The following is a 23,054-nucleotide window of genomic DNA, read 5'->3' as shown; positions in this document are numbered from 1 at the left end:
TGCAGAGAAATCTCTTGTTGCAAATTTAGCCTCAGAGTTTTCCTTCACAGTTTGAATTGCAGGCAATAAAAAGAGTCAATAAAGGAGCCTACCTAAAGGCATCTTCCAGCAGTTTTGACAGTTTGACCACTTGCTTCACAATGATAAGAATTGTCCTACTTGAGATTAACTGAAATTACCCTCGAATCACCAAAGTTGAGATCAAAACAGCAGTTGAGATAGCAGTAAATCTTCCTGGGCTGCACAACTGTCATCTGTCATGAACTGTCCTTTAGGGCCGTTTAACAATGTGGTTGGTTTTTTTGTTGGTTTTTTTTTTCCCCAAAGAATTTTTCAATCAGTGTGGCGAGGCAGTGAAGTAAGCGATCTGGATATCAAGCTGCTAGCTCCTGGTTTGACATGTACTTACCACTAAATATTCTCAGTAGTCTGTACTACAGAGTTATGTTTGTAAGTGGAATGTATGGATCTCCAAGAGCAAATAAACAAATAAAAAACAAAACAAAATAAAACACTAAGAGCTGACAACTGAACAGTCTACTTTTGCATATTTTGGATTCAGCTGTTTTGTGAATGTTAAGTTTGATCTAGTTATATTCTAGAAGTGTTTTCCATCACTAATGGATTTTATTTTGAATGTTTCCTATAAGCTAGATGCAGCGTAGAAGCAAAAATCAGACAAATTATTATTCCTAAGTAATGTTATATTCTCTGTACATCTCATCTATACTAATGCTATAGAGGAAACAAAGTATGTGAGATTAATCACACAAAAAAATAAAAAAGTCACTAACTGGAATTTTAAGATTACATTTCACAGTTTATATTTTTAAGAAAAGAAGGATATCGTAACCAATTTAAACAGGCTTCCTTACAAACAGTTTTAATACTTTGGTTTTTGTTCATTTCCAGTAAGAAAAAAACATTTTAGTACTTGTTGTTGATATTGTAAATACTTCACTGACTTTAAAGAAACATAAAATGCCTGTGGTTGGAAGTAATAATTTAAAGACCATCTATTTCCAACTGCCCTGCTGTGAGCAGAGCCAGCCACTAAATCAAGCAGACCAGGACCCTATCCAAACCCTCCTTGAACAGTGGGATAGACTATATGCAATTTCTCTGGGAACAACCTGTTCCAGTTCCTCAGGATGCTGCAATTGAAAAATCCATTGGAAAAAGAAAAAAAAAAAATATTTTCTTCCACACAAGAATGGTACTTTTTGCTCAAGTCTTCAAAGCTGAAGTGATAGTTCTTCATGCTAAATTCACATTTTTATGGGGCTATTCTCACTAAAACATCTAACATTACAACATTTTGCTGATCTACTATTTCTTCTTTTAATTTCACATTGACTTTCAAAACATGTATTGGTGACACTGCATTTACTCATGTTACAGATATCTGCTTAGTAGGGTTTGTAAATAAAATGGTTGACATTGTTTTGATGTCTTGGAGAAAAAAAACCATGCTATTTCTTGACTAGAAAAAAATGAAATTATGCAAGTCTTATACAAGATATATGTAAGCCTAGGATATTTTTTTCAAAAGTGTTTAATCTAGTTACAGTTACAGTGGCATTTTCCATCTTTTTTTCTCAATTACAAGTCATTTCTTCACAAAAGTCTAAATGCACAATAGTTTTCAGAATATCATTCTGTTATTGAATAATACTGGTTATTCCAAGCCTTGTGGTATAACCTCATTGATTTGCCCACTTACTTAAAAATAAAATAAAATAAAATAAAATAAAATAAAATAAAATAAAATAAAATAAAATAAAATAAAAATTTCTTCTTAGCAATTTAGCTCCAGTTTCTCTGCTGGCAGATAAATATTCTGTAGTATATTATGTATCCTGGATCTGTTAAACATAGCTCCATATAGAAAAGCGATGGCTAACAACCAATTCTAAATATCCCAAAAAAGAATGGATACAACCCCGTTAAAAAAAGAAGGAGTTGTTTCCCATGCCAAAGTCCAGGGCTAAGCTGATACTCCAAAATAAGGAATCTCCAGGTAAAGACCCTTTCCATTTGGCAGCCAGCCTTTAAATGAGGTTTAGGGAGAGGTGGAACCATGTTCTACTCCTTCTGGTTGCATATGAGAATTGCTTTCACCTGCTCTCCCAGAGCTGGCTGTATCTCTTCTCCAGGTGCTCAACCATTCTTTCAGGCCATGACTTAGCAATTCCCATACAAACTCATATACTTTTGTCTAATATGCAGAATGTAAAGCAAAGAAATTAGATCGTTCTCTCTCCCTGCTTATGAGGAAATTACTGCATACCATTATTTATCAGCTAATTTAGTCTGGGAGAAAGTATGTCTCCCATATTATCTTACTGGATCTAACTTTCACTGATTACTTTTTTTTTGCCAATATTCACCAGTAGCTTGGGGAATATATATACAATGCTATTTGTAAAATACCTTATTTTCTGGCCTATATTAATAGCAACATTGTGAGACTTTCAAAGAATTTACCGTAATGTTGAAATTCAGTAAGTTGACTCAAAGCATATACAAGAAAAAACAAAATTGGATATGTTTAAAATTATTAGAATAAGTGTGTAGATGATTTGTCAGCTAGAGACAAATCCTGGCTGCACTGAATTGAAGATATATTTAAGGAGCCTGCTGTGTGCCAAGAGACAGCGACTTTACTATCTTGAAGTCAGGCTTCATAGTCTTCATAACTGACACGGACAACTTAACTTGGTCTTATCTGTGGGTTCAAAGGCACGGCAGCAATTATGTCAAGAGGGCAAAAATTGTGCCAAACAGAACGTTTAGGAAATGCAACAACAACCTGGAGAAAAACAGATTACAGGGAGAAATAGCTCTTAGAGAATATCTGGCTCATCTGGAAGTAGAAGTGGGGCAGGAAATGATGAAAGAAGTTCCTTAAAATATTAGTAATTTTATACCACTGATGTTGGGATAAAAATGAAATTTTAACCATCTGTTTTTCATGCAATGAAAGGCACTGTTTTTGTTACTACTAAAGGAAAAGATCCCAAAAGATTGAAAGGGAGAGAACGATAGAACAAATGCATATCATGTCCAAGTCTTGGTAAATCTGGAGTGTCATTAAAAATTCTCTTTTATGTTGCAACATTCAGAAAGGCTAGATCCTTATAAAGATGACATGAAACGTTGTAGATTCTCTTCAGGGAATCAGTTTTGGAGCAGTATGTAGGAGGTTTGTAATATCATAAAATTATAAAAACATAGAATATGTTTTTATCCTCAGTTGGAGGATAAAATATCCTCAGTTGGAAAGGACTCACAAATATCATTCAGTGCAACTTCTGGTTCCACACAAGACCACCAAAATTCAAATCTTACATCTGAAAATGTTGTTCAAGTGCTTATTTAACTCTGGCAACTAAATGCCATGACCGCTGCCCTGGGGAGACTGTTCCAGGCTGACCACCCTCTGATAAAGAATCTTATCCTAAAACCTACCTGACCCTCTCCTGTTCTCTCAAGCCCTGTTGCAGTCACCAGAAAACAGAGATCAGAGCTCCCCTCACGAGGAAATGTAGACCGCGAAGAAGCCTCCACTCAACCTCCTCTGCTCTGGGCTGAACAAACCAAGGAACCTCAGCTGCTCCTTACATATACTATCCTTTAGACTCTTCACCAGCTTCTTAACCTTCCTTTAGATGCTCTCCGATAGCATTATGTACTTACATTTTGGCACACAAACCCACACAGAGAGCTTGAGGTGAGGCTGCACCAGTGCAGGGCAAAGTCTTTGACCAGCTGGCAATGCTGGGTGTAATTCATCCCACGCTATGGTTAGTCCTTTGAGCTGCCAGAGCACACTTCTGACTCAAGTTTAGTTTGCCTTGAACCACAAGTCTCAGACCCCTTTTCACATATCTGCTTTGCCTGCTCTTGTCCCCTAGACTGTATATATATACAGGATTGCCCTGTCGATTCAGCAGACTGTCTAAAGAACTGTTGCATCTTAGGTCTTGCACTTAAAATTTCAATACCTCTGACAGGTTGAGAGCTCTGTAGAGTCATGAGAGTTTGAGACAGGTGGGTTTCCATCACAGTCACATAAACAATGAGAAATTTTTTGTGCCTTGCACACTGGTGTATTTTGTACATTTCCTCTGAGCACTGGTGTTCCAAAATCACAATATAAAATCTCATCTGTAGTACACTGCAAATATATTAGCATTCTAGAATTATACCAGAGATGGGTGAAATCTCTCAGCAGAAATAAAAGATGGCCAAGCACTGTGTCCACAAAAAGGACTGAACATGTGAATGCTAAGTGGCAGGTAAAGGGCTTTTCTCAGAGACAGTCTTGCAGCAGTGAGTAGAGACTAGACACATTAAAATCTACATAGATTAATGCATCCTTTTACATGGCCCAGAATTAAAGCAAGAGACTTGAATGTACTGTTACTGCAGTTAGATGCAATTAAGCTTACAGTGCCTGTGTAGGCACATATATATATGTATATATATGCAGACAGACACACACATGGCTATAATTAGAAGACGCAGCCTGCATTTTGTGTTCATACTTTCCTGCCTCCTTCATCATATTAGAAGGTCTAGGTCAATTAACTCTCAGTAATCACAAGTATGTATGGATGAAAATATTATTTAAATAAAAGAGCTGATGCTTAAGGCAGTTCTTAACTAGAAGTCACAAATGGCTGTCTTTGCTAATAGATTTTATATGACCTTGAGCAAATGGTACTTCATCCCCGGTGATCAGTGCTTAACTTTACATACAGTGTTCCAAATGAAATTTAACTGGAATAATTTCATAATCAGTATGAAGCTAATTTTGGGGTAACAGTTTATCTGTTAATGAGAGTAATCAATTGCTTGTAAAAAATAATTTAAAAAACAAGAAAAAAATCTCTCTTTTTTTACTACTCTGATAAGATGAAGTACATAAATACTTAACGCACTCTGCTTTTCATCTGTAAAGTAAAAAAAACCTAATTATTTCTTTGCTTTATTTTGTCCAGTCAGATTTCATTCTTGCTATTAGTATCAGCCAAATAGGTCCCTAAGTAATAGGTCCTACTGAAGTCAAGCAGAGCCTTACAGAGCCAGTTGTTAACCTGTGATGGATTATACCTGGGAGAGCAACTAGTTAATAGGTGCTTAAGTATAGATGGTACTCCAGTGGAACCGCATCTGCATCACAGATGTGTCTACACTAGTTGTGCCACGATGAAAATTACAAGTTGTCTCGCTCCAATTTATAGGAGGGAGAGGAGGTTCTTTTATTATCTATATACCTGGCGTGAGATTAAGAAGCAACGGTTCTAATGTTGGTCCGGCCAGTTTACTAAAAATCTTAGTCAGGGAAAATGGGGAAGGGGAGGATGGACACTTATGAATTAGGGTACTGGGGAAGGGAAGGAGGGCGATAGAAAAGATAGGAAAGAGGCAAGGAGTCTTTAGAGGCAGCAAGAGGGACATAGTCACCACCATGGATCCAGCGAGGTTCATAGTTCAGTCTTTGATCTTCAGTAGCGGTGGGTCGTCAGGCAGAGTTGTTCTGTTGACAACGACACACAAAGGACAACCACGACCATGGTGATGATAGCCCTTTTTCAGTGCTTCAAAGTGGTTGAGTCAGCTGTCTTTGGAGTGACAGCTCAAATCCAAAGTGGTTGAGTCAGCTTTCCTTTGAGTGGCAGCTTCTGGCTCTGGGATCTCAGCAGAAACTTCCTTTGTTCTTATCTTTCTGGCCTTGCCAGCAGATAAGAGGAAGCAGGGAGGCACCAACTTGCATCTTGCCTTCGCAGGATACAACGGTTTCATCCCCCAGCCTCCCATAGCAAACAGAAGTTATTTGGTCACAGGCTAGGTCTTCCGCCAGTAAACAGTCCTGAACCCTATCTTCCGAAGGCAAACAGCTCCAAAGATGTAAAATTGTCCACACAGCGATGTTGATTGCCACACAACATCCATCACTTGCCTCCTCAACAAAATACCTGAGGAAGCAAGCTTTGAGAAAAAAAAAAAAAAAAAAAACCAAAGAAGGATTCTCACACATGTCAAAAAAAAAAAAAAAAATTGGATGATATTAGAAGAGATCTGTTCTACATCTTATAAAAAATCCCTAGGATATCATCTTGGAAATTTTTTACATTGAGTTAATAGAAAAATATATTAAAATTCGCTTCTCAATTGAAGGTTCCCAAAGTATGGTAATGCTTAACAGGAGGAAAGAATAGGCTCTTGCAAGGTTCAAAATTTTTTTCATCTTTTTTTTTAATTGATGAACTAGGGTCTGTATTTTCCTGACATGCTAGAACACTCCTGGAAGAAAAAGAAAAAAAAAAAAAAAACACAACTTTTGAGAAAGCTGTTTATTAAGGACTTTTTTTTTTTTTTTTTTTTTTTTGAGTCTGGAGCAGTAGTTAATTTTGTTATATCCCTGAGGAGGGTGATTTGATGGAGTACTTCTCAGAGGCAGTTGTAAACCTATTTTGTTTATGACACTATTCATTCTTTCCAAGTTTCCTAAAGCAAGCCTTTTTGACCTGTACACTTGTTCATTCTTTCATGTGGATCTTGAAGAGGTTTGTAATGCACAGTCTATATTTCAGAGGTATGAGGAGTTGTCAGCTTGCAGATGAGAAAACATAATAATTCTTCATTCAGTAATGTAAGGTACACACCCAGCTCCCAGAGAGATGCAGCTAAAACCATGAAGTAGAAATGAAGTATTTATGATCAAGCTAAAGTGCAACTCCATAAAATACACCTGGTGCATAAAAACTACTTATTTCAGTGCAAATGCTTGATTCTGCTTGTTTCATCAGAAAAGAATAAAAGAAAAAAATATTTTTCAGAGACTGTTCAGCTGTGAGAAATAACATTAAAAGGAGAAAGAGGCAAAGAACAAACCCTTAATGAGTAACCAAATGGATTAAATTAAAAATACCCTTTTTTTTTTTTTTTAAATTCTTAGCATCAAAAGAGAATCTAACACAAAGAGAAAAAGGTCAGTAATAAGATTCAGAGATCTCACCATAGTAGAGTAGGTCATCACTAAGTCAATTGTTTTAAATATGGCAAACGTAACAATTTACTTTAGTTGTACACAAAATAAAGATAAAACATTAAGCTAAATGCCTCAGCGTGACATGGAAAACCTTGTTCCTGTAACAGCACTGGAATACATGAAAGGGAATTATATTGTGAATAAAAGACTAGCTGTATGTTACAAAATAATAGATATGTGTTAATGAACACAAATTGTGTATTATAAGATCTTCCATTTGATAGTGCCTTTATAATGTTTTTCACTACTTAGCAGGATATGCTACAGGCTTAGAACAACTAATTAGATTTCCTAGATTTATTTCCAGCCCATTGTTTTCCCAGGGCTGTACATTACTTTATAATGCACTGCTTTGCCCTATAACTCTTACCTTGGGAAGATGTAATTATTTTATTTTGGTGTTACACTGGGGGACTAATATTCTCTGCTTTGCATCTTTTCTGTTACAGTTTAATGCAACACTACATGACAGACTTGTGGCTTCTATCAGCTTTCAAACTATGTGTTCTGACAGCCTAGACAAGGCTTTCATTTCTGAGACTTTCTTCTAAGTGTTTAAATTATTCTTATATACTACGGCTATTGATATTTTGGTGATATTGGTAATACCTTCCATAAGTTTCATTTAAAAAAGGAAAAAAATAATGTATGACAATCCAAGCAGTTCTGGTTAGCAGCAGCTGTAAAAAGAGTGCTAGTTGCATAAAGAATTCACAATATTTCCAAGTGCAAAGATCAGTTGAAGAGAGTGCCAAGGAAATCCCTACACGAGAATAGTAAGAAACTGAGTAAAAACAATTCATAAAATACATTGTTCTGTGAGAATTTTCCAATTCTTGAATTCTGTTGATACAATTATGGTCTTTAGTGCTGTCTACAAAAATAAGTGAGTTTGAGGCTTCATGTGGCATAAATAATTAAAAGTTACTTTTGTAGCTCCTCAAGCCCAAAAATGGAATTAAGTAGTTTGTAGGCTTGAAAGAGTGCTCTGGTTACAAGTGAAGAATAAATTCCTTGTTTGGGGAGAGTGGGGGGGGGGGGGAAGAGGAGAGAATATTAGTTATGAAATTATTAACAATAGAAATATACATGTGAAATGAACTTCAGTTCACCACTACAGTTGCTAAAGTTAATTTTTCTTTGAATTTACTTTCTAGGTACCTGTCTATGTATGTCAAACTGGTTCTAATTAATCATATTCTAGAAACCAACAACTCTAGAAATCATTTGATGACTTTTCAGAAAACTCTGAGTCATTAAACGCAATAACTGATCTTTTTTCCTATTTTCTTCTTCCTTAAATAATAATATTTGCACCACAAAGCTAATTCTCCCAAATGTATGTCATTCTCTGTAGTATAACTTCACGCTTCCAGTAGTGTAAAACCTAGCATTATTGAGTCTAATGGTACAATCCCTATCATATCAGTTTTATAGGAACTTCACCCCAGGTGACTATTAAAGGGAAGTCTGAATTCAGGATTAACATATTGACTTTCAAAGTGCCTCCTGAATACATTTCTGACTTAGTAACCTGTATCTGCTATGGCAGATTTCCAAATTCTTTTCTGGGAATATACTGCTATTCAGTAAGACTTTGAAAAAATAAAAAACCTTTGAGATCTTTTTTCCACCTGAATGCATTAAAGGCTTTAATGTCATGATATTTAGCATTTTCCGTGTGTGTTCTTTGCCTTTGAATCTCCCAGAAAGCCCATGTGAACTCATCAGAATTGCACCATGTACTTCTCTCATTAATCTTCTTTTCCTCCTTAGTTATCATACAGGAGCACATCAGTTTTAAAGTTATATGACAGTCTTCTGGGGAATCTACATTCAAGCGCTATTTTTTTAGTTATTCTTTTATCGCATTCACATTTTGAAAAACCCATTGTAGATCTCTAAGAGACCACAGTAGGCCAGTATTATTAGACACATACACAAAACTCCAACTAGGCTTTTCTTCTAAGTAATGGAGAAATAAATTTGTCATATTCTGTTTAAAGATAAAAATGGTTTGGAAAAATTAATAGAAGATTAATTGTTTCTGTATTTCCAGAGGTTGCATTAATTTTTCGTGATACGTTGTATAACACAATTTCGGAAGTAGTGACAAATTTATTTAGACTCAGCTAAAAACTTAGATAAATGAGAAATGCAACACTGAGATCCCATGGTTCTTTCCAGAAAATGGGGAATGTTAAATGGTTTCTTCAGCCTTTTTTTTCCTTTTTTTTTTTTTTTTCTCCATAACAAATTTTACCTTCAATTCACAATGTCAGCCAGTTTTTTTGCCAACCCTTTGGCTTCACAGTTATGCAGTTCACTGCAGTGCAGCTGGCAAATTCTTCCTTGGCTATGCTTCAGTAGAGGATGAAGCAATAGCTTAATTCCCCGCTCTGAAAGAGTAGAGAGACTGTTTGAAAACTAACTTGTAATTCAAGCATCTCTATGTTTTTGTCAGAATATATTGTATTTTCTAGCGTAACACTAAACAGCCTAATCACCATCATCAATAGATTGTAGTTGGAACCACTTAGACTGAGTGCGTTGCCATGTGCATCTTGTACCAAAAGGGTCAGTCAGTCTTTGTAGACATTGGAACTGGTTAGTTTAACATTTCAAAGGAAGAGTTAGATTCTCATCATTTACATCTTTTAATCGTTGACAAGTTCAACAAGAAGAGGAACTGAAGTCAGTAGTGCTCACTAGACTGGAAGTAATATGTTAAAGGTTACATTCATTATGACACACTATGTCAAAAGGCTGGAAGTTATAAAATGTCAGCTAACCGTGTGTAAGGTTATGACAAAATTAATTAGGGCAAAGAACACTGGTTATGGCTCACTGCGAATGGCACTGCTGAATGAGTTTTAACAATCACAGACATAAAGATGACAAAGTGTGAACCTATCAACTAACACTTCATCATCTCCAAATTTCTTCTACTCATCCTTGATATGGGTTTGGACAGCGTATGATCTGTAAGTCTCCTTCCAGGAAAGTTCACCTAATAAGTGAAGCTGAACAAAAGTTGAACTATTTTCTGATACCTTTTAAAGATTAAATAGCACTTAAGATTTAGACAATGATACCAAATAATAAAATTAAGAATAAAAATATTTAAGCTTTGACATGAACCATCATTAGCGTTGTGTTTTAATTAGGAGTATTGTTTTTTGGGGAAAAAATGATGTTTTTATTTAAAATAAAATGAGAAATGCATAGCTGGAAGAAAAATCATTGTATTTTTATGATTCTGATTGAAAGGAATTTTTTGCACCTACCATATTTCTGATATAATACATAGATAAAAATTCATTTTCAGTAGTAGGTAGGATTTTCAGCTGTTTTTCTCAATTTAGAATTAATGAAGAAGCAAAGGTATTTATAAACCAAATATATCTAGACATATCTCATTAATATGCAAAACTTCTGGTTGTATTACTAAAAATATTATTGATCTGAATTTCATCTTAAGTCTGAGAGTACATTTTCAGCACAGAAACTTATAAGAGTAAATATCCTCCTAACTGTAATGCAAATAAATCCAGGTTTAACTGCTTCTGCTGATAAACATAATAATAGTGGTATGAGTACTTATGTCTGACGAGGTAAATAAGTGCAAAAGATGAAAACGTGAACATTATTTTCTAAAAGAAAAGCTAAAAGTTGCTACATACCACATGTATTTTTATGTAAATGAAATAAGAAATGAGATAAAGCAATATTCTAAACAACAACAACAAAAATGCTGTAGAAGAAAATAGAATATATTAATGATGAAAATAATTACTAAAGTTGCTGGGAAAAACTCTTGTATATTAATATTTGATTTTTCAGCAAATACAATCAAAAAAAAATTATATGACCAGAAGGATTTTTGCATATGATAACATATGAAAATGCAAGTAGAAAGTTATAGATATTTTTAAATTAATATTCTGTTAATATTTGAACCAACCTTACAAAGTTCTTAAGGAGCAACTTGTTCTTAACATTTCAGTAGCCTTAAAGCTGTGCTCAAGCAGTGGCTAGATCACTCAAGACTAGGATTTTTTCCAGTTTGAAGAAGTTCAATAGGGTTTCATTTGAGAGGTTTGGCTCAAGCATAAAATTGATATTTTATTTTCCTAATTGGAACAAGAAAAACTTGACTTAATTGTTTCCTTTTTGTAATCAATTTACATTGATAAAAAAATTACTTAATATTTTAGGAAGATCATATCTTTCTGTATAGAAACATATATAGGCCATATGTTTCTGCGTATATAAACACACAAACGTGAAATTGAATGTATGTGTAAATTAAGGTGTAACCTGTACAAAGAAAGCTCTTCCTTCAAATTTTAAAAGTAGAGATAGCAATAGCTCAGTATTACAAGCTTTAATTAATTAACATCAATAACAACATCAAGCTAGAAAGTTCATGTTTCTTAAATCATTCCGATCATCAAATCCCAGAACAAAAGACAAAGAATAATGACGCGATGTATTTTTCTCGTTAAAATAGAACACCTAAACTAAATGAGAGTTTCATTCTCATTTCACAGATGTTGAGAATTCTGTAATTTTTACCACTGCATCTTTCTCCCAGCAAAACCTTGCATATCATGAGCCTATTCTGATGAGGATACTTTTTAAATAAATAAAATAATCAACATAAAGAAAAGGCTTCTGTAAGGTTTCTAAATTCATTGTTGCTGACATAGAACCCTAAGGAATTTACAGTGGAATACTGAAACCAGATAGCCTACATGCCACTGTATTCAGCTACAGTAGTTGAGAATAAAATTACTATTCATAATGGAAGTACTATATCACAGTTCTTGCAAAAAACTCTCATGAACTTTGAGACCTTGAAAACTAATATGCCAGAAACAATAGTGAAGAGACGGGAAGTGAGAAAAGGTAATTACTGAACTGTTGTTGAATAAATCACCTTGTGGGTCTCTATCTCGGAATATATATAAGTATATATACACACCTAGATATATATTATACATATATATATATAATATATATATATGTATAATATATATATATATATATTTATATATATATATATATATTTTTTTATATATATATATATATATATATAAGCATACAGAGAATCTGCGAGCTATAGAGCTATCAGAAAAATGCATTTTAGACTAGAAGGAATATATTTCATGATTTCAGAGAAACTGTGGACTTTTATAAAACTGCTTCAAGAGTTTTATTAAAATAAATATAAATGTAAAACTATTCCAGATAAACACTTATCTTTCCCCAGGGGAAATTACTTAGTGTTCACTGAAGCTGGGACAGAAAGAAAAGAGTAGGGAGGAAGAAACGGTGTTAAAAATAGTATTATAAAAAAAGGGTTAAGGAAAAGATAGGATCAACATCCAACTCACCAGATTCTTTGACTCGCAGTCATCTGAACTCTTTGGTTATGAAATTCGTAAAAGCAAGGTTGTACATCTAAAGGTACAGAAAACAAAATGATAGTTTTAGTTGGAATTGGTTAAAGGACCATCTTTTTTCTCTGATGCTAATTTTGCAGCCATTTCCTTATTTTCTGAGATCTTAGATATCCTCTGTACAATCCGGAAGTATTTTCTTATTTCATATTCTTGAGGAAGGGAATACCCGGGATATGGGAGCTGTGTGAAATTGTTAAGTGGAACAAAGCTCAGAAATAATTCTCAGTGGAGAAGGAAAATAGCTTGTTTTTGCTGTAGCAGACAAGCTGCGTGTAGGTATAAATACCTTTTATAAAAACCTTTTGCCTTGGCCATGAACACCAGGTGATGTTACATGCTCTTCCAGCTAATAGATATTTTTTAGTGCTTGTTGTTTTGTCAAGACCAAGATGTGATTTCACATTTTTAGCATTTTGTAATAGGGATCGAGAAACAGCTTGATTTTTTTCGGAGTTATAGACATAAATTCACATATAGGATACATTTTCTTGCACTCTGTGGAAAAAGTGTGTGCATGTTTAGGACAGAAAGTAAGAAGTGTTATCAGGAATGCATGGATTAAGAAGGCATCCTTTGATGTTTCAAATCTATAGTTTATCTATTTTATGTTGTTTGTACACCAGGGAAGAATTCCAGTTTGGCATATTTCCTTCCCTATCATCACCTTACTGCAGTTCAAAGGTTCTTCTGCTCTGTTAAGAAGCAGCGTTGCGGTACATTACATTTGTATCCTTGCAAACATGAAAGTTGAATGATTTTGTTAGAGAAACGCCCAGAAATATAATTGCTTGGATATTAAGTTCTACCCTGAAATCCTGTTGGCCTAAGATTAAAACCTTAAAAAAATGGAAATACTGATGCACAGGGCTTCAAAAAGCTTTTTGGATGGTTACAGCTTCTGTCTTTACACCTTAGTAAGTTAAATGGGGAAAGAGTAACTGCAGAATTTCAGAAAATACCACCATCTTTATAAATCCCAATGTATATCCAAACATCTTCAAAGCTTGAATCGGTGCTTTGGAAGAAAAAGGGATCCCTGCTTCACTTCAGAATACAGATACCAATTACATTTCAAGAACAAAGCATGCATGCACACCACCATACTAAAATTATTTTTGCACATGTTAGAAACAAAGAACAACAAAAAGACACCGATCCATTTGATGCCTTGAAATACCCTTTAATTTAACCATTACTGAATTATATTTGATAATAGCACCATCAAATAAGCCACTTTAGAAATAAAGAACGTTTGTGCAAATTAATGCTTCTGCTATTTGTACATCATTCACCTAAATAAAAATACAGGCACTGAATTTCAGCAGATTACTGAGTACATTATTATATGAATATTTGTATTCTTTCCAGTTAACTCCTGTTTGAGAAAGATGTGTTTCTGAATATTGTGAATGTCTTCATATCTCTTTAATAAAGCTTTAAATTAGATCTGCTGGAATACAACCAATATCTTAATGAAGCAACTGATTTCTCAGTAATATTGGTAGGACTAGCAGGGCTGTGTGAACACTTGTAATTGATAGTTGTTTGGAATCCGTGCTACAGTAACTGTCAAGTTGATTAAAGAACATAGGAATTTGTAATAAAATATATCTTAAAGATCTTTTCTCAGTTACTCTTTATTATGCAGATGTGTTCTTGGGTATCTGCATGAATTAAGTGTTGCTAAAAAATGTTAACTAATGTTAGTTTCAATTTTTTTTTTTTTCTTTTTTGTCTTGTCTAGGCTTTGTACAGGGCAAAGAGCAGCTATTCAAAGACTAACCTTATTGTTTCAGGTAGGCTTGTGATACTTAATATCAGCATGTCCTCTTTTTGCAGGGGTATGTTATCTGCAGCTGTTGATGTTGACTTGAACAATTTAGGGGTAGGGATGCTCAGCTTCTGCATGATTGAGATCAGACTTACAGAGGTGAGGTTACAGAAGTTAAGGAAGCATTACGTCAAAGCTGGGTGGAAGTGTCACAGGCCCAGGTATCAGCAGTTAAATTTGATATGGAATACGAAAAAGGAAGATTGAGAATGGGATTAGCAGTATAATTGAATGAAAGGTCAGCAGAATTTTTTTTGGTGTATTCAATCCGTGTTTGAAATCATACGTGAATTTATCATTCAGTTACATATCTCTGTTCATTTTTTTGTGTGACAGTACTCCCAGCATAGTTCAAGGTTAAAACAATAATTTACTACTTTTGCTTTCTCACATGCTATCAGAACAGACCAAAAACAAGCAAATAGCATGTAACCAGTAAATCAAGCACAGAACTATGTTCCTATGTATATTGTAGTAAATGATACTTTCTTAGGTATTCCAAGTATTGTGTGTAAGCAGGCATGTGCTTTACGCGTCTATATGAATACAACTCTGAAAATACACAAAGATTACAGGGGATCACATTACCGCCAAGTACATTTCCTTTGCAAATATTGATCTAACTGGAAAATTCAGTAACCACAATGCAAACATTCAATTCTGTATCAGAAGCTCAGATAAAGTAACAAAATGGTTGAGTTTGTTTTTATACCTCAGGCACTTAGATTGCTTGCCAAAAGTGAAATTAGAAAATACCAAGGGTTAAAGAGAACGTTGCTATATTAATTAGGAAGAGTAAAGTATAATTAAGAATTGTGTTAGAAATATACGTGTATAGACAAAGGATTTTTGTTTGTTTAATAAAATGATTAATGAAGTTCTGTAGATAGTACACTCAGAGCTATTAAATAATTGAATTTATATGCAGCATAAATACTGGGTTGCCATGACATTATAGATCTCTCAAAGAGGCTGTTGGTACCAAAACTGCTACTATTAAGAATGTGTGCTCTAAATAGAGATTACATTACTGTTTTTCAGATGACAACAATGAATTTTTAGAACCTTTTCAATTAGTTTCTTAACAGTTCTAACAGTAAAATGTCAAATACAAGTAAATTAAATATAACAAAATGAGTTAGAAATGTGTATATGCACACAAACACTAATAAGGAAGAGCAAGGTTACAAGTAGCTCTGACTACTGCTTACAAAGAACTGAAGAATAGACTCATAAATTGTCTTATTAAAAGGCAATTTTTTTTCCATTTCCTTCTGTGGAATTAAAACTTGGGCTGAGCAGGCATTCCTCTGGGAAAAAATATAACTGTGAAGTCTCCCTGAAGGCTTAAAATAGAAGAACTGAAGCTTTATGGCTTTAACTTAATATCTCTCTTGTCTTAGAAATCAAAATTTTTTGAAGTCCTTTAATGTCAGGTTGCAAATGACTGAATAGCAATGATGCAAGATTTATTTATTTTTTAATTTAAGCCCAAACAAATCTCAAACTAATTTAAGCGGTGTCTTTTTTAAACCATAAGAAAGGTAATGTTGCTTATTCTGAAGGTCAGGCCTCTGATGGGACACCTTTTTTTTTTTTTTTTTTTCCCCTGCAATGTTCTTTAATTTGTAGCACTTCTCAAAAAAATCATCTTACAACTTCCAAAATGCAGTGTGCCTGTGTAGCACTAGACTTAACATACTGATAAACCCTTAGCATTTATAGTCTTCAGAACATTAGAATTGATTCAAGGATGACCATTTATTGTTATCTCTCTAGCAAACAATAGTTACCACACGTGCTGACTTCTATTTTACAATGAACTGAACTTCAAATTGAACTGACTTCAAATTACAATGCTGTATCCAATAGTCCATTACCAGAAGTAAGGACTGCTCCCAAGCAGTGCATCTTTTGAGGATGGCAGCTCTTGCCAGCCTCCTTTTGGTCTTCACTTGCTTATGAAAAGTTTCTGCCTCAAAGTAGCATGGAATGTTGCAAATAGGTAACAGCGTAGCAAAGCCAATTGAGAGACTCTACAGGAGGAGAGAAGATTTACCTTTTAAAAAAAATAAAACAACTGATGTCTCACACTACTAGACCCAGATACCCTCTAGCAAGTTGCAGTGCCCTGGCTGGCACCCAGCTGCATGCCTGCTCACACCTGGGCAGTCTGTCCAGATTTGTCCCTTGGACATGAGGAAGTACTAAGGATGCTGGTGAGCCTAACTTCCTCCCAGCATTGTTGAGGATGCCTATGAGCGTGGGGACCCTCTCTGTTCCCCACAGAGGGTTAGACCATGCTGCAAACCTTCAGGATTTCCTTGCAGTTTGCCTACATAGCTGTCTGGAGGAGCTTTCTGGAGGTATAAGTGGATCAACAAAATAGCTTAGAAGGACCTTACAATTTTTTAAAAAATGTTATTGGATGACCACCATTTAGGGGCATCATCATGAAAGTTTCTACCAGACTTGACCTTCAGTAGTTCTTGTATTAAATTCCTTAAGCTAGAAGCTAGAACTAAAATGATTCTTCCACTGAAGTCATTTCTTTCTTAAGTGGCAGTTTAACAGGAACTTCGACAGAGCCTGCCGTTATGATTACATCTCCTTGGAGAGATTCATTTTGGACAGACAAATCACAACAGCTACAGCTGAAGTCTTCGTGCTCTGACCAATAGTTAATCTAAAAGGAGGCTTTTAATTCTATTTTTTTTTTCCTTGTAAGATCTATCCCTTTAAGACATGTACTCATTCATTGTCCCAGACACACAGGAACACAGTGAAGATGTAAGGGCTATAATTTAATTATGCTTCAGCTGTGCAAACTCATCTGGGAAGGATCCAGCACTAATTCAAACAAGGCAGGTCATGATTCTTCTCTGGTGGAAGTCTGGATTGCTTCCTGATTAATGTTATTGTCCACTAGTTGAAGAAGTGGCCTGGTACCAAAAGCCTTGCATCCCACCAGAGTGCTGGCACTTTTAATTACTGATGCACTGTCTCCCTATGTTAGGCTGGAGAAAAGCAAGGGAAGGTAGAGGAAGAGCACAATAACAGTGGCCTGAAGAGTAGTTTTATTGCCTTGAGAAACTGAAAAATTAAACCAGAACACTTCCTGAAAAAAACAGTCACTTGTCACTACCTTATTAGAATGCTTCGCAATGTTTCACAACTAAAAACAAAAGCCAGTCTATATCAACTTTGCTTAGGGAGATTAAACCATAACTGAAAATAAAATCAAGATCCAATCGTATCTCATTGGCAGCCCGTGGCTCATCAGCAGAAAATAGACATCTCCTTACCTGTCTACTTTTTCCCTTACTGTAGCAGAGCAAGTAACTGCTAGGTTTATGTTTACTCCAAGTAAGTTACTTTGCTACTGTAGTTTCCACACCCTTAGAGCTGCTTCCATCTGAACTTCTCACTGAAACAATTCCAACAGTGGCTGGTGCGCTTGGAGCTTCAACTGTCAACTGATATAAAATGCATGAAAAAGCTGTGTTACGTGGTTTGTTTTATTACCATTCTTCTTGCTATTACAGTTCTCGTAAAGGATAATGGAAGCTGGGGCTAATAGTTATTCTGAAAGAGACGAGCAAAATTTGCCATAGCTTTGTTGAATTAAACAGAAATTTCTGTCTGAATTCAACGCTCATTAACCTTTGAAGGATTTAGGCATTTTGTACTGTCTTGCATTGCATGACACCTTTTATATCTTCATGAAGAAAAACTCCTTCTTAACATAGCATAAAAACCTTTGCTTCACAGGAAACATTGGAAAGGAAAAGTGTTATTTCCATTTGAAACAAAGTATTAATTGAAGTAAGAAATCAGAAGGCTGTCATCCATTCATTTAATGGAACTAACTCAATGGAATTCTGATAATGAGAGTATTTGCTTTCTACAGAATTTTAGTTATGGAAATATTTTGGTTTATGAGAGATAACATCTGGTCAGCTCTAAGAAGTTTGTCTTACTTCAAAAATGTCTTTTTACAGGGGAAGTCTCAAAGACAGGTATTTCCATCAGCAACTGCCTCTAAACAGGGGATAATGGATTCATCTATCAAGGGAAATAGTATACATATTCCATCTCCTGCTTGCCAAAGTTGTAAGGATTTCATGTAAATATGAGAAGAGCATACAGACTACTCTTTTTTTTTTTTTTTTTTTTTTTTTTTTTTTTTTTTGTAGTTTTTCTCTTCCCCCCTGCCCCCCCAACATTAGGCCTATTGGTGTTTTCTATACTTAGCCTCTGTAACACTGATGCAAAATTTAGTAACTACATGCAATTGATCCTAATAAAAATCCTAGCAGTCCTTTTGTTGCACTTGTTTTTTGAGGACATCATTTCATTTATTCCTCCACTTGTGCTAAAATGCCTAAGTTAACATTAGTAATCTCACAGAGTGAGAGGCAGTAGCAGATAATCAGTTCTAAATTCTCCAAAAAGAGTGATAGTCATAATCCAGATTTAATTTAATTTAACTAGAAAGAAATATATGCTTACCCATCCCAAGGAGCAGGGCTTAACAAATACTCAAAAACAAGCAAACAAGCAAGCAAAACAACAAAAAAAAACCCACTCTTATGGCAGCCAGCCTTTAATGAGGTTTTGGGACAGGTGGAATCAGGCTCCACTCCTAGTCAAACAAGTGAATTGCTTTTACACATTATCCCTGGGCTGGCTGTGCCCCTTCAACAAGTGCTCAATCATTGGTTCAGGCCATGAGTTAGCAATTCCCATATTGTGTGCAAATTCACATTTGGATAGCGCTGAAGCCTTCTTTCACAGAATCACACACTTGCAGGGGTTGGAAGGGACCTCCAGAGATCATCGAGTCCAACCCCCCTGCCAAAGCAGGTTCCCTACACCAGGTCGCACAGGTAGGCATCCAGGCAAGTCTTGAACATCTCCAGAGAAGGAGACTCCACCACCTCCCTGGGCAGCCTGTTCCAGTGCTCCGTCACCCTCACTGTAAAGAAGTTCTTGTGCACATTTGAGCAGAACTTCCTGTACTGCAGTTCCCGGATGTTTCCCCTTGTCCTGTCTCCACTCACCACTGAAAAGAGTCCTGCTATGCCATTCTGCGCCACGCCGCCCCCCCCCCCCCCCCCCACCTTAGATACTTATAGACCTGGGTCAGGTCCCCTCTTGGTCTCCTTTTCTCAAAGCTGAACAGACCCAGATCACTCAGCCTTTCTTCATAGGATGTCATGGGGGACAGTATCAAATGCCATGCTGAAATCAAGGGAGACTACATCCACTGCTCTCCCCACATCCACCCAACCAGAGATAACATCATAGAAGGCTACCAGATTGGTCAAGCATGACCTCCCCTGGTGAACCCCTGCTGACTACTCTTGATAGCCTCCTTTCAGTTAGTATACATTACTAATTAATTTGAAATGAGATTTTCATCCATAAATACATAATTCATGTAACAATAAAATATGTCTAACTTTCCAAAATTATTCATTGCCATGTTCTGCAAGTATTAAATGCATGCGTGGAAATGAAGAAGATTTAGGTGCATGAATTTCCTGTATGCACATGAGTCTGTGAGTCCGGGCAGAGCATTAGATAATTCTGAATGGAAATATACTAAACAATCCTAAATTGAGGACTACATACAGGAAATAAAGACCGACGATGGGTGCTCTGTATTCTTCATTTTTTCTAAAACCTCAATAATGACCTAGCTTTACCGGGAATACTTGCCTTCACTCAAAAAGGCTACCCTTAGAGTTTCATGAAATCTCACATCATCATCTTTATCTCCCCTCCCATGCCACCCAAAGAAATTAATAAAGATGATTTTCTGGACTGTAGAGTGTAAACCTGCTTCCTGCTTTAGGTTTGCAGATTCTTTTCTGCAAATGTTTTTCTTTCCTCGAGCAAAGCAGTAGTTCACTGTTTATAGCTGTGTGGTATATACGTTGCTTCTTCAAGAGAGGATAAGTAAAACCAGTTGATGTTGCTTTTTGTTGGTAGGTTTTTTGGTCTTCATTATTCTTGTATCTACTTTGAGCTTGTGCCAGAAGTATACAATAGCATTACACGCTTGTCAGACAAACTACTATAGTAATTTGTGAAACAGTTCAAAGCAGGATTATCAGACTAGGACTCGTGACTAAATCTTTAACTACTGTTTTACTCATATTAGCCAGAAAAAACAGGAATTAGGCTTTATGAGAGTGGATTCAATTCTGGTGAGATGAATCCTGGTGTTTACTTCAGAAGGTTCACTGCCTTCTTATAAGTAGCCGTTCAACGTATTTGAAGCATTTAAAATCATTTCCTTCCCTTCAGAAATACACTTTTCTGCTGAATTCTCTTATTCAGAAGTCAATTTATGTAAATGACTATTCTGTATGGTAGAGATAAAACAAAACAAACAAACAAACAGTTTCATACATTTCTGACTGAATTTCTAAATGAAGTATCTCGAATAGCTATACTGAAAAATAGAGAAAAATAATACAAGCTTACCTCTTAATTCTTTAAGTTTCAATGTAAGACCCTGCTTAAAATTGCAGGAGTAAATTTCACACCTCTGAAGTTTTAAATCATGTTTTTGTTTCTAAAAATATCAATTGTTTGAGCTGATTTCCATTTAAATAAATATGACTCTTGGGCAGCCCTTGCAAATGTAATTACAGTGCAATATCACAAACACATAATACCAGATAGCTTTTTTAAAGTCAAGAGTTCCATCTTGTTTCCCTTAAAAGTAGTTCTGTGGCACAGCCTTTAAAGGTGAAAGTGACTGAAGATGGGACACTGCAAAGTCACTACGATACTATTCTACTGTCTGAAAGGAAAAAAGTTGTTTTCTTTCTCACTGTGCATTATGGGCATCAGAGCAGTATAATAGGGTCTATTTCAGTACTCAGTGATGAATTTATGAGGTATTAATGTGCTCGTGGCACGTAGGTGAGAGAACATGCTTTTACAACATATCACAACTCAGATTCCTAAGATCAGGCTGATACCACTTGATTCTTGTTTTCTGATGAAGGTCAAAAATTACCACCGACAGATCAACTCTGGTGAGGATAGGCTGGTATGTGCTGTCATTTTCTGCTTGCTAAAAGTTGCTTTTATTTTTTTTCTTTATGTACATAAATGTCCAAAAGTATTCACACAGTAATAGTCCTTTTGTGGCATTGCATTCATAAAAGAACAGCTAAAGTCAGATGAGAGCAACATCTTCACTGCTCATTTCAAGCCAATTTATGATGTGTTTAGCAGTGGAGACCAAGATTTTATGTCTTAAATGCTGATGGGAACAAGGCTAAGCTTATGATTTGCTGTTATTATTTACAGTTCCCTATTTCAGGCAAGTGTGCAAGGAAGAGTAAATTAACTGTTAAGGGCACAACAGAAACAGCCCTGTGGCAATACAGCCATCACCACTAAAAAAAAAGCTCAGGATCCTGGCAAAAGTGAGCAGCCACAGGGATCCTGTGGGCAGGGCAGCAAGTGTTCAACTGTAGGTGCAACATATAGACAAGGGATATCTGCCTAGCTGTGCTGAGCAGATTCTGCTGAACGCGTGGAGACCTGACAATTTTAACCCCAACTAAAATGTGCACACACCTGTGATGTCTAGGAAACTGCAACACAAGTATTTTAACAAACAGTAGAATCCACGACATAAATTTTGCTTGGAAGGATTTACTTCCACAGTTAATGAGAAACTTCTTACTACCTATCACTGCTTTTATTTATTTATATTTTTTCAGATAACGTTAGATATAAATACTGGATAATATGAAAGGACAAGTGAAATATGTTAAAATACAACTATCATGTACCCTCTTACATTAAGACTTCAAAACAAAATTTCAAGATACATAGTGGGAACAAGCACGCAAGACTACAGATGTTATTTTTCCTTGTTTGCCCTGTATAATCAAAGAATATTAGAATGTTATAATCACAAAACAAACAAGAGCATTAGGCAAAGCAGACTATGAAAACAAAAAGAGAATAAATAGAAAGCCTACCTCTATCCTGGGCTCACTCACAAAACACCAGCAGAGACAAACTCCAGAAAAGACCCTTCCCCACTGGTAGCCAGCTCTTAAATAGGTCTAAGAGCTGTGGAGCCAGGCAACACAGGTGAATTGCCTTCACCTGTGCTCTTCTGGCTGACTCATTGTTCGCCTCAGATGATCAGTCACAGATTCAGGCCGTGACTCAACAGATCCCAAACAACCTAAACACCAAAACTTTGTTTCCCAGGACAGATTATTGTCTTTCATACTTTTTTCCAAAAACTGGTATTTACTAGTATGATGGGATCTGAAATACATTTTTTAATTCTGCAGGAATGCTGTGCAAATGCTTACTACTGCTTTGACCTATGCACACATAATATTGGTTCTATTAATAATGGTTTGGAAATAACAGTGCTATAATAAGTAAAACCATAAATGCTGGCTTAATAATTATATGGTACCATTTAGGTTGTGGGTTTTATGGAATCTGCAGTTATAATGTTATGAAGAATTACACAGCTCCTTAATTGCACAATCTTTTAAATTATGCAGTCTATGAACATTTTTTTTCTAATGCTTCATACAGAAATTAATTTTATATCCCCATCGTTCTAGAAACCAAAGTGTCTTGAATTTTTTTTTTTTTTGTTAACAGACAAGCTCTGAGATCTTCTGATTTTATTTTT

General features: G+C 35.6%; 1 long non-coding RNA gene across 2 annotated transcripts; it reads right to left on the bottom strand.

Moving 5' to 3' along the window:
• Positions 1-6,418: 6,418 nt before the first annotated feature.
• Positions 6,419-22,417, bottom strand: LOC125691931 (uncharacterized). 2 transcript variants are annotated; one of them, XR_007376351.1, is made up of 5 exons: positions 22,375-22,417; positions 17,665-17,835; positions 12,460-12,526; positions 9,324-9,459; positions 6,419-6,695 (listed from the first exon to the last, which is right to left on the bottom strand). It is a non-coding gene; the product is annotated as an uncharacterized LOC125691931 (long non-coding RNA). The 2 variants fall into 2 exon arrangements; XR_007376350.1 differs by lacking the exons at positions 6,419-6,695; positions 9,324-9,459; positions 12,460-12,526 and adding an exon at positions 13,441-16,395.
• Positions 22,418-23,054: the final 637 nt, after the last annotated feature.

Source organism: Lagopus muta, chromosome 4 (genome assembly GCF_023343835.1).
Source record: "Lagopus muta isolate bLagMut1 chromosome 4, bLagMut1 primary, whole genome shotgun sequence".
Taxonomy (NCBI): Eukaryota; Metazoa; Chordata; class Aves; order Galliformes; family Phasianidae; genus Lagopus; species Lagopus muta.
Note: the sequence above shows the minus strand (reverse complement) of the source record. Positions and strands in the feature narration are given on the sequence as shown.